This window comes from Symphalangus syndactylus, chromosome 4 (assembly GCF_028878055.3).
Source record: "Symphalangus syndactylus isolate Jambi chromosome 4, NHGRI_mSymSyn1-v2.1_pri, whole genome shotgun sequence".
Taxonomy (NCBI): domain Eukaryota; kingdom Metazoa; phylum Chordata; class Mammalia; order Primates; family Hylobatidae; genus Symphalangus; species Symphalangus syndactylus.
In genome coordinates, this window is record NC_072426.2 from 161,610,129 (window position 1) to 161,622,809 (window position 12,681).

General features: G+C 39.2%; 1 long non-coding RNA gene across 1 annotated transcript in view; it reads left to right on the forward strand.

The window, feature by feature from the left end:
• The first annotated feature begins 498 nt into the window (after positions 1 to 498).
• The window catches only part of LOC129481354 (uncharacterized), a 34,790-nt gene continuing 22,607 nt past the window's right edge, over positions 499 to 12,681 (forward strand). The window contains exons 1-2 of the long non-coding RNA XR_008657368.2: positions 499 to 697; positions 7,233 to 7,281. This is a non-coding gene — a long non-coding RNA (uncharacterized lncRNA). The remainder of the gene's footprint in view (positions 698 to 7,232; positions 7,282 to 12,681) is intronic.

The window sequence follows — 12,681 nt, forward strand, 5'->3', positions numbered from 1 at the left end:
CTTCCCTGGCCCTCTAGGGTTCTCAGGCCATCAGGTACGGGTCTCTGTGAACCTGGCACCTGACAGCTGAGACAAACGAACCAGACGCTCCGCTCGCTGATTCCTGGGCCGCGCGGGGTCACAGGGCGCTGCAGCTTTCCTGGAATCTCTTCAGGATTCCGGCACACCCTGTGCTCCCAGATTCACCAAACCCGTCTGGGGTTTCTACACACGACCTGGAGGCATCTCCGCCCTTTGGCGGCAGATAGAGGAATAGAAACGACTGAGGAGACATGAAGCAGGGAGGAAAAGCTGGATGAGAGGAAGCACAGGGAGTGGAAGGCAACGTCCAGGAGACAAGGCTCCTGATGTCCGTTCGTCTCGGTGGGCTCTCTGTGAGGAACCGTTGTCTGCTTGAGAGGAAAAGGGAAGTCATGTTTTGTGCCATCCTCCGGACTCCAAATGTTTTTGTGCCTGGCCGTAATTATATATATATGCGCACATATATATATATATATATATATATATATATATATATATATATATATTTGGAGACAGAATCTCACTCTGTGCCCAGGCTGGAGTGCAGTGGCGCCATCTTGGCTCACTGCAAGCTCCGCCTCCCGGCTTCCCGCCATTCTCCTGCCTCAGCCTCCGGAGTAGCTGGGACTACAGGCGCCCGCCACCATGCTTGGCTGTCAAATTAGCTATTTTTAAGGTAATTGATTCTGAAAGGCAAGTCAGAATGTATAAAGCTCAAATGAACTTCTCTATGTTATACACTGTTTCTGTACTATTGAGTCTTGACTCCACCCTTCCTGCCCACCCTCAATCTAGTTCCAGTCCAGGTGCCCTGTTTTCAGTTCCTAAACCACACCATGTCATCTCTAGCGTCAAGCATTTTTGTCTACAACATTTTTCCTTCCTACCTACAACCCATACTTTATATCGTTAACTTCTATTCCTCATTTTTATCTTCATTTCGAGTAATACACTTGGGAAAATCTTCCATAAACTCTTAAGTTTAAGTGAAGAAACCCTTATCTGTGTGTCCACAGTATCCCATAGCGCTTGGTACTGTGTTATCATAACACTTATATCATTGCCTTGTCATTGTCTATTTACCACCAGACTAAGTCCAAGAGGCTTCTTTTTTGTTTTGTGTTGTTTTGTGTTTGTTTGTTTGTTTGTTTGAGATGGAGTCTTACACTGTCGCCCGGGCTGGAATGCAATAGCGTGATCTTGGCTCACTGCAACCTCCACCTCCTGGGTTCACGCGATTCTCCTACCTCAGCCTCCCGAGTAGCTGGGATTACAGGTGCACACTACCACGCCCGGCTAATTTTTTGTATTTTTAGTAGAGATGGGGTTTCACTATGTTGGCCAGACTGGTCTCAAACTCCTGACCTTGTGATCCGCCCACCTCAGCCTCCCAAAGTGCTGGGATTACAGGCGTGAGCCACTGTGCCCAGCCCCCAAAGGCTTCTTGTAGGTCTTGTCTGTTGTTCTATTCTAGTGCCTTGCACAGTGCTTGAAATATGGAAGAATCTTTAAAAAATCATATTGAGTACAGTTGGCTCTCTGGATCCATGGGCTCCACATCCTTGGATTCAACCAACTGTAGATTGAAAATCTTCAAAAATTAAAAAAAAATCGCATCTGTACTGAGCAGGTACAGAGTTTTTTCTTGTCATTATTCCTTAAACGAAACCGTATAACAACTATTCACATAGCATTTACATTGTATTAGGTATTCTAAGTAATCTAGAAATGATTAAGGAAAAAGCAAGGATGTGTGTAGCTTATATGAAATAGTGTGCCCTGTTATATCACGGACTTGAGCATCTGTAGATTTCGGTGTCTTTGGGGGTCCTAGAGCCACTCCCCTGTGGATACGGAGGGATGAGTGTATGGAGGTGGTAAATGACTTGCTCTAGGTCACATTAGTGAGTGAAAGAGCAAGGGATGTGCCCTCGGCCATTCAGTTCTAGAATCTGTGCATTTAACCACGATGCATATAGCCAGACATAGAGCTGTTATTCCAAAACACTGAGAATTAGTAACAAGGGCTCTTTAAACTATTGGATCTAAAGTCAATTTCAACCAGATTAAATCTATTTCATTACTTTTTACAAATGTTGTTTTCTGGGTGGGGCCTTTTGGAAGGATGAAGATAATTATGAAATAAAAATGGAAAAATGAATTTCATCCAAAATACATTTTCTGCAGATTTAAATGTCTGTGTATATTACATACACATGCATCTCTATATATGCACGTCTTTACATAGATATACCCATAAATGTATATGTCATATACAGTGTGTTAGGGATAGTTCTCCAGAGACAGAACACACACACACATACACACACATATACACACCCACACCCCACCACACACACACATCCACACACACATATATATGCACACACACACACACACACCCTGCCAAGCACCTCGTAACAATGTTTCAGTTAACAGAAGACCCACATAGACAATGGTGGTAGCATGACATGAGATTCTAGTGGAGCTGGAAAATTCCTATTGCCTGGTGATGCTGTAGCCGGAATAAAGTCATAGTGCAGCGCATTACCCATATGTTTGTGGTGATGCTGGTGTAAATAAATCGTGCTGCCGGTCATATAAAAGTATAGCACAGCCCAGGCGCGGTGGTTCACGCCTGTAATCCCAGCCCTTTGGGAGGCCGAGGTTAGTGGATCACCTGAGGTCAGGAGTTTGAGACTAGCCCGGCCAACATAATGAAACCAATAACAAAAATTAACCGGGCATAGTGGTGCGTGCCTGTAGTCCCAGATACTCTGGAGGCTGCAGCAGGAGAATTGCTTGAACCCAGGAGGTGGAGGTTGCAATGAGCCGAGATCGCGCCATTGTACTCCAGCTTGGGCAATAGAGCTAGACTCCATCTGAAAAGAAAAAGTATAGCACATGTAATTATGTACAGTACATATTTGACAATAATAGTAAATGACTGTTACCTGTTTATGTGTTTACTATATCCTATGTTTTATCATTATGGTAGAGTGTATTTCTACTTATAAAAACAGTGAACTGTAAAGCAGCCTCAGGTACCTCCTTGAGGAGCTCTTCCAGAAGGCATTGCTATCACAAGAGATGACAGCTTCATGTGTGTTTGGCCCCTGAAGCCCTTCCTGTGGGACAAGATAGAGATGGAAGACAGTGATATTCATGATGCTGACCCTGTGTAGGCCTAGGCTAACGTGTGTTTGTGTATTAGTTTAAAAAACTAAAAATTAATAAACAGAGGAAAACTTATAGAGATATAAAGAAAGAAAATATTTTTCTGCAGCTGTACAATATGCCTATGTTTCAAGCTAAGTGTTATTATAAAATCGTCAAAAGGTTAAAACAGTCAAAAGGTTAAAATAGTCAAAAGGTTAAAATTAAAAGTTTATGAAGTGAAAATGTTACATCAGCCAACTTTGATTTATTATTGAAGGAAGAGTGCTTCTTTTTTAATGATGTAGTGTAGGCTCTAAGTAGTTTTCATGAAGTTTGCAGTTGTTACCCAGGCCTTCATAGGCACTCACTACTCACTCACTGACAACCAGAGTAGCTTCCAGTCCTGCAAGCTCTATTCATGTGAAGTGAACTACACAGGTATACCAGGTTTTATATTTTATACCATAATTTTACCATACCTTTTCTATGTTTGGGTACACAAATACCATTGTGTTCCTGTTGCCTGCAGTATTCAGCACAGTAACCTGCTGTACAAGTTTGCAGCCTAGAACAATAGGCTATACTGTCTAGTCCAGGTGTGTAGGAGGCTGTGTCAGCTAGATGTGTGTAAATGCACTCTAGAATGTTCACACAAAGGCAAAATTGCCTAACAACGCATTTCTCAGAATGTATCCCCCCTCGTTAAGTGACACACGACTCCATGTATATATACAAAGAGAGACATAGAGAGAGAGAGCATGCACACACAAGAATGACAGGGAGAGAGAGATTCATTATAGGATTATTATGGGAATTTGCTCCCATAATTCTAAAGACTGAGAAGTCCCATGATCTGCTGAAGAACTAGGAAAGCCGGTGGTATAATTAGGTCCGAGTCCAAAGGCCCACAAATTAGGACCACCACACTAGCTGGCTGTGGTGTTGGTATCTGTAATCCCACCTATTTGGGGGGCTGAAGTGGGAGGATCACTTGAGCCAGGAGTTTGAGACCAGCCTGAGCAACATAGAGAGACCCTAGATCTAAAACAGAAAAAAGAAAATCAGGAGCACCAGTGCTCCAGGGCAGGAGAAGATGGATGTCCTAGGTCAAACAGAGAGAAAATTCTCCCTTTCTCTGTGTTTTTGCTCTATTTGGGCCCTCGGTGGATTGGATGGGATGCGCCCAGCTGCTTAGTGAACGTGATTTCCTTTACTCGGTCTACTAAGTCAAATGCTAATCTTTTCTAGGAACACATTCACAGACACGCAAAAAGTATGATTTACCAGTTATCTAGGCATCCTTTAGCCCAGTCAAGTGGCCACAGAAAGCTGAACATCATATACATGTATGTATGAATATATACATGTTCCTTACCCTGTATTTCTCTTTCCCTGTCACTCTTATAATTTGTGTATTTATTTGGGGAAAGAATAGTTATCAAGACTTCTAGAGGAAGCCAACTGTTTACATAAGCTTCTGAGTTACAAAGCCTAACTCTATCCAATCTAAGTTAAATTTAAGAATGAATGTTGAGTACATCTGGTTTGTATATGGTGTTCTGGCAGAGCTCAATTTAATGCATTTCAAAAAGCATCTAGTGAGCACATGCCAAATAATGGCCTCATTTCAGGCTTTGGGCTGTATAAATAACATACATCCCAATGTGGGGAAACCAGACAATAAACACAATAATTTACAGATGATTTAAAGGAGGATGAGTGTCATGAGAAGAAAATAGTAAAAGGTAAGGAGGAGAGGAACTACATCGTTTGGGATCGCAATTTTAAACAGAGTCAAAACTTGAAATAATTTTAGAATGTTGCAAATATATCTAAAATATGTAGGAAATCTTGTATGGTCACATAAGTCTAGAATTAGAAAAATAGCTAGAGAATAAACTGAAAATTCAAAATTAATATATTAGAAAAATTTTGGAACTTTTAAATTATAGCAAGATAATTAAAATATTTTCATAAATGTACCTTTATTTTGTTATCAGGAATTAGGCAAAGGCTGTTGAAATATTCGCAAACACAACCCAGCGCTAGAAATGAGGAAGTGGTGCATCTACGGATATGCAGGAGGGAGTGCTGAAAGAACAGCTCATGAGGTAGTGCAGGCAGAGGCAGGTTGATGGCAGCAGTGACTCCAATTTGCTCTCACTCTGTGTCTCCATTCCCTTTGGTAGTGCAGGCAGAGGGCAGGTTGATGGCAGTAGTGACTCCAATTTGCTCTCACTCTGTTTCTCCATTCCCTTTGGTAGTGCAGGCAGAGGCAGGTTGATGGCAGCAGTGACTCCAATTTGCTCTCACACTCTGCCTCCATTCACTTTGGTAGTGTCCTCTTACACAGACGCTGGGATTGGAAACCAGATTGCTTTGACAAATGGGGCATTAGCAAATATGAGACATGCAACAACTTAGAAGTGCTCATGTGCTGAGGCATGTTTATTGATATACGTAGAGACCTGAGACCACTATGCAAATATGCTCCCACCAGCCCTCTGGAGGATGAGATGATTGCCCCCAACAACTGAGCCAAGCATGGTTTTATTTTTGTTTTTTTGTTTGTTTGTTTGTTTGTTTTTTTTCAGATGGAGTCTCGCTTTTTTGCCCAGGCTGGAGTGCAGTGGTGTGATTGCGTCTCACTGCAACCTCTGCCTCCTGGGTTCTAGCAATTCTTCTGTCTCAGCCTCCTGAGTACCTGGGACTACAGGAGCATGCCACCATGCCTGGCTAATTTTTGTATTTTTAGTAGAGATGGGGTTTCACCATGTTGGTCAGGCTGGTCTCGAACTCCTGACCTCAGGTGATCCACTCACTTCGTCCTCCCAAAGTGCTGGGATTACAAGCGTGAGCCACCGTGCCCAACCCTGAGCCAACCATGGTTTAACCACCAGTGATCTGAGTGGCCAGGTGGTCTTTGATGATCCACGAGCTGACCAAGGTTATCACAGATGCTCACATGAGTCTAGCCCAGACCAGAACTTCCAAGCAGAGTGCAGCTGAAATTGCTTTCATAGAATGAGTTAATAAATGGTTGTCATGTTAAACCAGTAAGGTTAAGTGGTTTGTTACACAGCAAAAGCTAACTGACACAGTGCATTTAACTACTTCAATTCTGATAACCCATCACAGAATATTTTAGCTAAGAACTACTTCATCTAATTTATAGTTCTTTATATTTTTCTCTGTTGGAAGCATTTCATAGAGACAAACTAGTTGCTATTTAAGTAAAATAGTGCACGATTATGCATACGTTTTTGTTACCTATGTAGACGATGAGAAAATAGAATTGTTTTAAATTCCTAGGGACACTTAGAAGTTCTAGGTTGACATTTATCAAATTTTCATTATTATGTCTAAGCACAGTCTTTCCCTACTACCTCCCAAATAAAGAGTTACCTGCTAGGTGCACATCTATCCCACGAATTTGTCAGCTCAAAGGAACAAGGCCAGCAGTTATGCTTGACTATACAGAATAAATACAGAGTATGAAAATTGAAATTAGACACACTTATTATAAAATGTTATGATTATTTCCATTCCAGGACCAAATTGAATAAAAAAAACCTTATTGATCTGGATTGAATTTCAATTTGCTAAGATTTGAGCAAGCCAACTTCTGCCCAGTAATGTTTGAATAGAAAGGCTTATGAGGCCAATAGTCTGTTCATCACAGGTGATAAAGTTTTTTTTTTAAGTCAATAAATTACTTTTTACTACAGGAGAAATGTATGCTTTATATGCCAACAAAGAGTTGAAATGCCAGAAGCACTTGAGGACTAAATTAGAGAGCACTTATTTCATCACAACAGAACGCTAATGCCAGTGCTTGATTACAACAATCCATCCAATTGCATGAATTTGGGCTGCAAGGCACCCAGGCTTTTATATTCATTAGCAAAGTTATTGATTCTGGAAAGTTACCTCTAATAAAACTACACCATTTTCTCAGGCCTGTTATATAGGTGCAGACAAATTATTTGATCAATGATATTGAGCAAAAGGAAAAGCATTCATTGTCTCTAATCTCTTTTCCCTCCTCCCAGAATTGTACATGGCGACACGCAGCAGCATGAAGAGGAGCTGTGGGGCCAGGTCTGATTTGGTTTTATGTAGCTATATAAATATTTGATAATTAAATCAGATTGTTTCAATAAAAATATTAAATAAAAGCTAAAGTTAAAAATGACAAAATAGGCTGGGTGCGTTGGCTTATGCCTGTAATCCCAGCAATTTGGGAGGCCGAGGTGGGTGGATCACTTCAGGTCAGGAGTTTGAGACCAGCCTGACCAACATGGTGAGACCCCATCTCTACTAAAAAATACAGAAGTTATTCGGGCATGGTGGCAGGCGCCTGTAATCCTGGCTACTTGGGAGGCTGAGGCAGGAGAATTGCTTAAGCCCAGGAGGTTGAGGTTGCAGTGAGCCTAGACTGCACCATTGCACTTCAGCCTGGTCAATGAAAGCAAAACTCCATCTCAAAAAAAAAAAAAAAAGACAAAATAGTATAATATTATATTCATAAAAATAATTTTACATTTACACAAAGGTGTAATTCACTGTACATTAGCTTCAGCAAAACATCCATAAGTTATTCAATTTCCAGTTATTGGCTGCTTGAACTTTTATGCCCTTCAGCTCTATCTGTTAAAGAACGTATACCTCCATAGAGCTTCCATAAAATAGTCTTTAATTAATTTAATCAAAGAATATTGTTCCAAGAATATAGTTAATACACTGAATGGAATTTTTATAAGTGAAATTAATAAAGATGGAAATCTGTTACTTAAAAAATAAGATTCTAGCTATTCTATCATTGTGTTTCAATTTTAATTTCAATTCTAATATTTAAATATTAGAATCACCTTGCCAAATTCCACACAAAAATCCTGCTGATATTTTGATGGGAATTGCATTGAATCTATTACATTAATTTGGGGAAAATTAATATTTAAAAATATTGAGTTTTGCAATCCAATCACAAAGTATACCTCACCATTTATTAGAAATTTAATTTTCTCAGCAATGTTTGTAGTTTTTAGTGTGGATATTTTCCACCTATTTTCTTAAATTTACCTCTAAATATGACATATTCTTAAATATTTAAAGTTCACATTCATAAGAAAATTCAGACCACCAACTGGGAGACATTATTTGTAAAACATATGTTTGACAAAGAACTTGTATCCAAAAGGTATAAATAATTTTTGCAATTAAATAATAACAATATAAGGAAAAATTGCAAATATGGAAAAGATTGAGATACATTTGAAAACAGAAGATACATGGCCCACAAGAAGATTAAAAGCTGCTCAACATCATCAGTTATCAGGAAAATGTAAATTAAAATCACAGCAACTTATCCATTCACACACTAAAATCATTACAATTTAAAACCCGATAGTAATAAGATTTGGCAAAAATATGGGGCAACAAAACTTCTCATGTACTGCTGAACAGGTTTATAAAACGGTGCAACCACTTAGGAGAATTGTTTGGCAGTTTCTCAGGCTTAGATATTTGTCCCAAGAATTGAAACACAGGTTCACAAAAATACTTGCCTAGAAATGGTCACAGCAGCTTGATTCATCATAGCCCCAAAAGAGAGACAACCCAAATGTCCATCAAATCACAGACATGGGAAAATGAATCAACAACATAGATCTCATGTTATTTTAGGTAAATCTCTTCTAAGTGGACAGGTTTTTATTTTCCATTCACGTAAGACAAATTCTCTAGAAAACTGGACATAGTACCCACCTCACAAGTTCACTGTGAGCATTAAGTGAATTGGTTTATTTAACACGTCTCAAACATTGTCTGGAAAATTCAGAGCACTATATATTCAGAGCACTATATATATGAGTCTTGGTTATGAGTATTACTGAACCTTCTATGTGTCTTGCTTTTCCTGTATTTCTTGTTACCTCGTTCCCCTTCCTCATGGCTCCTTTTGAAGATAGTATTTAATTTACATCTCCATTACTGTTCGGAAGCTGTGTCCTTTGTTATACTATTTTAATAGTCACCCTTAAAATTTGAATGTGTGTATAAAACGTAAGTCCTAAAGTTAATCAATGTCTTTACTTTCTTCACCCTCAGATTCAAGGACCTAAGAATGATTTATTTCTCATCATTGCTTTCAAATCACATTTGCAGTTGTATTTTTAAAATTTCTGCCTTGCTTTTATAACCCACAAATTAGACATTGTTTGATATTGAACAAAAGCAAGAGTCAGTTAGATCTACTCTGTGTTCCTTGTCTCCCTTCCTTGATAACATTTCAGACCTTCCTTATGGGACCCTATTCTTTGTTTTTGAAGCCCAACCTTTAGAAGCTGTTTTATGAGGCTTATTTAGAAGTAAACTCTTTCAAAATCTGCTCATTTGTCTTTATTTTGTCCTCATTCTTGAAAGATACTTTAGCCATATAAACTATTCTCCATTGCCCATTATTTTCTCTGAACACATTGAGGGCGTTTCACTGTGTTCTTGCTTTGCTCATTGTTTTTGTGGCTCAGCTGGCTGTCAGTCTGAATGTTCCTTTGTAGGATGTGCGCTTGTTTCTTCTAGGTCCCTTTGGGCACTGTAGACGCAGGTCCTCTTTATAGTACAATTTTGGCTTGTGTATTGAGGTCCGCATAAACAGTATGGACTTAGGTTCCCAACCATGGCAGCTCAGTGGGTACCACATTAACAGGGTGAAGTTTTTACTTTTTCTCCATCTTTATGAAGATTGAGACAGGAGTTAGGTAGATTGTTTTTCCATTCTCAGGGGTCTGGCTTTATGCAGATGGTCTCAGGTTTGAACTCTAGGCCACAGGACACTGCGTGTGGTCCCAGGGAGTCTGGTGGCTTCAATGCTAGCTTTCCTCCTCGTGCTGTGCTCCTGCCTAGGTCCTGCCCACATGGACTTCCTTCACCTTCATGCAGGCTCATCCATGCTTTACACGTTATGCATGCCCATTTGTGTGTCCCAACTTAGCATTTTGATTTGTTATATGAATAAAAATCAAGAGAGATGCAAGATCCCTAGTCAGTCCTACTTGTGGAAATCGAAATCCCCTACACATTTTTTCATCCATTTGAATTTATTAAGTTTGAGGAAAATGTCTTAACAAATAAGCAAGTTTGGCTAGTCCTAGAAACTATATCTCTAACTTCTAAGTTGGGAGTTACTGTACCAATTATATGGTGAAAAAAATTATAGTTCATAATTATTTGGTATTAAAAGAGACCTAAAAATCATATTTTATTCATTCCTTTTACATCTATGAGGCAAAATGACAATGCAAAATTATATAAATGTGATTATCTACCAGCAAAATTTGGATTAAAGACTATTTTCATGCGGAAAATGTGATAAAGATAAAACGTCACATAGACTGTGAGAAAAAATGTATTGTTTTCACATGTTCTTGTAAATATATTCTTATCCTTTTTGTCTAACGTGTAGCTAAATATCAAAGGGCCATTGACTATATATATATATATATAGCCGATGCTGAAAAAGGCTATTGAATTGTTTCAATTAGCAACATGGCAAAAATATTAAAGCCTTTCACATGCTTTTTTTGAGACAGAGTCTTGCTCTGTCGCCCAGGCTGGAGTGCAGTGGCCCAATCTCAGCTCACTGTAACCTCTGCCTCCCGGGTTCATGCCACTCTCCTGCCTCAGCCTCCCGAGTAGCTGGGATTATAGGCACACACCACCATGCCCAGCTAATTTTTGTATTTTTTGTAGAGATGGGGTTTCACCATGATGGCCAAGATGGTCTGATCTGACCTCGTGATCCGCCCGCCTTGGCCTCCTAAAGTGCTGGGATTACAGGCGTGAGCCACCCTGCCCAGCCCTTTCACGTTTTATATCTTGTAATTTCCTACTCTGCTCTACACCATAGGGATGATCCTTCCAAAAGCATCCTATTTAGATTCTGCTGTTAAATCACCTTTGTTGGCCTGGCCAGTTATCAAATTCAACAAACCCCTTCATCATCAAAGACTCGCCCTCTATCCGCATCCCATTCCTTGCTTCTGCCAATAATTTGACTAGTAAAGAAGTCACTGCATGCCACAAATTGTCAGTGCTGACTTCCTCAACAAGGAAGTTATTTATTTACTTATTTAATATATGAGTGACTCGGATGCAAATTCCATCTTGAGAATACCAACTCCTGATGCCAACTGATCGTCAGTCATGGCTACAACAGGAGACTGGATTCACTCAAATAGTTTAAATAAACAACGTAATAAAGGGACTACTTACAGAAGTGAAGCAGGGTTGAGGAAAGACACAGGGGATGCTGAGCTACTCAGAGCTGCAGTGACAGCATGCAGAAATACAATTACTGAAGTTCCATAAGGCTGGAATTGTGAGTCTATCCAGGAATAGCTGAATTTGCAGAGGAATGCAGCTGTCCACAGAGAAACAATGGCAAAGGAGCAATGGAGCAGAGAAGACATCGTCTAATTTCTCTTTACTTTCTACTGTATAATATGGTAGAAGGCTTGCTTTTGGCTGTGCTGGAAAACATACAGAAAGGAAAACCAAAAGATAAGCTTTAGGTTTTAAAATCTCCACTCAAGATGCAGGTGGAAAATTAGAAAGCCACTGTGGTGATCTTAAAATATATCTTGTATATCTGAAGTCAGCTACACAAAGGAGAAAACATCAAAACTAACCGCATTGATTGTGTAGTTTCAGTACCTGTTAAATGCATAATTCCATTGATTCAGTTTGGCAATGGCTGAGCAACTGATTGTAAAGGAAAAGGACCCTAAGATTTAGTATGGCAAACCGAGATAAATTTAAGAACTTCTAGCCCACCAATCTCCTGAAAGCTCTTTGTAGCCAGAATCACCTCTGCCTAAGTTGTTCCTGGCTTGAAGATCTGCTCTGAGAAGAGATACCATGTACATCAATGGAACTACAAAATCTTGAAAACTTATGCCAGAAGGAAGCTGGAAAGCATAAAAAAATTTAATTCTTACAAACTTTTTTTTTTTCTGCCTTCTCTTACCTCTCTAGCTATAATTTTGGATTTGTCTATTTTTATTTTCATTTATATCAAATGTTGTTTATATATTTTGAAGCTGTTATGTGATGCGTGCATTTAGGATTCTTGTGTCCTCTTGATGCATTAACACTTACCATTATAAAATGGTTTTCTGTACCTGGCATCCCTCTTTATCCTGATTTAATATACCCACAGTAGATTTCTTATTATTAGAACTTATGTAGTACATTTTTGTTCTTCCTCTTACTTTTAAAGTGAATTTCTTTTAGATGGAATGTTGTTGTGTCTATGAAAAAAAAGTCTATCTTTAAAATTTAGTATTTAGACTATTTACCTTTAATGTAATTATGGGCATAGTAGGGTTTAAATCTACCATCTTGCTATTCGTTTTCTATTTGTTCCATATTTTTCTTATTTCTTTTGGGTTTCTATCTTTCTCCATGTTAATTGAATATTATTTAATGTTTGCACACTATGGC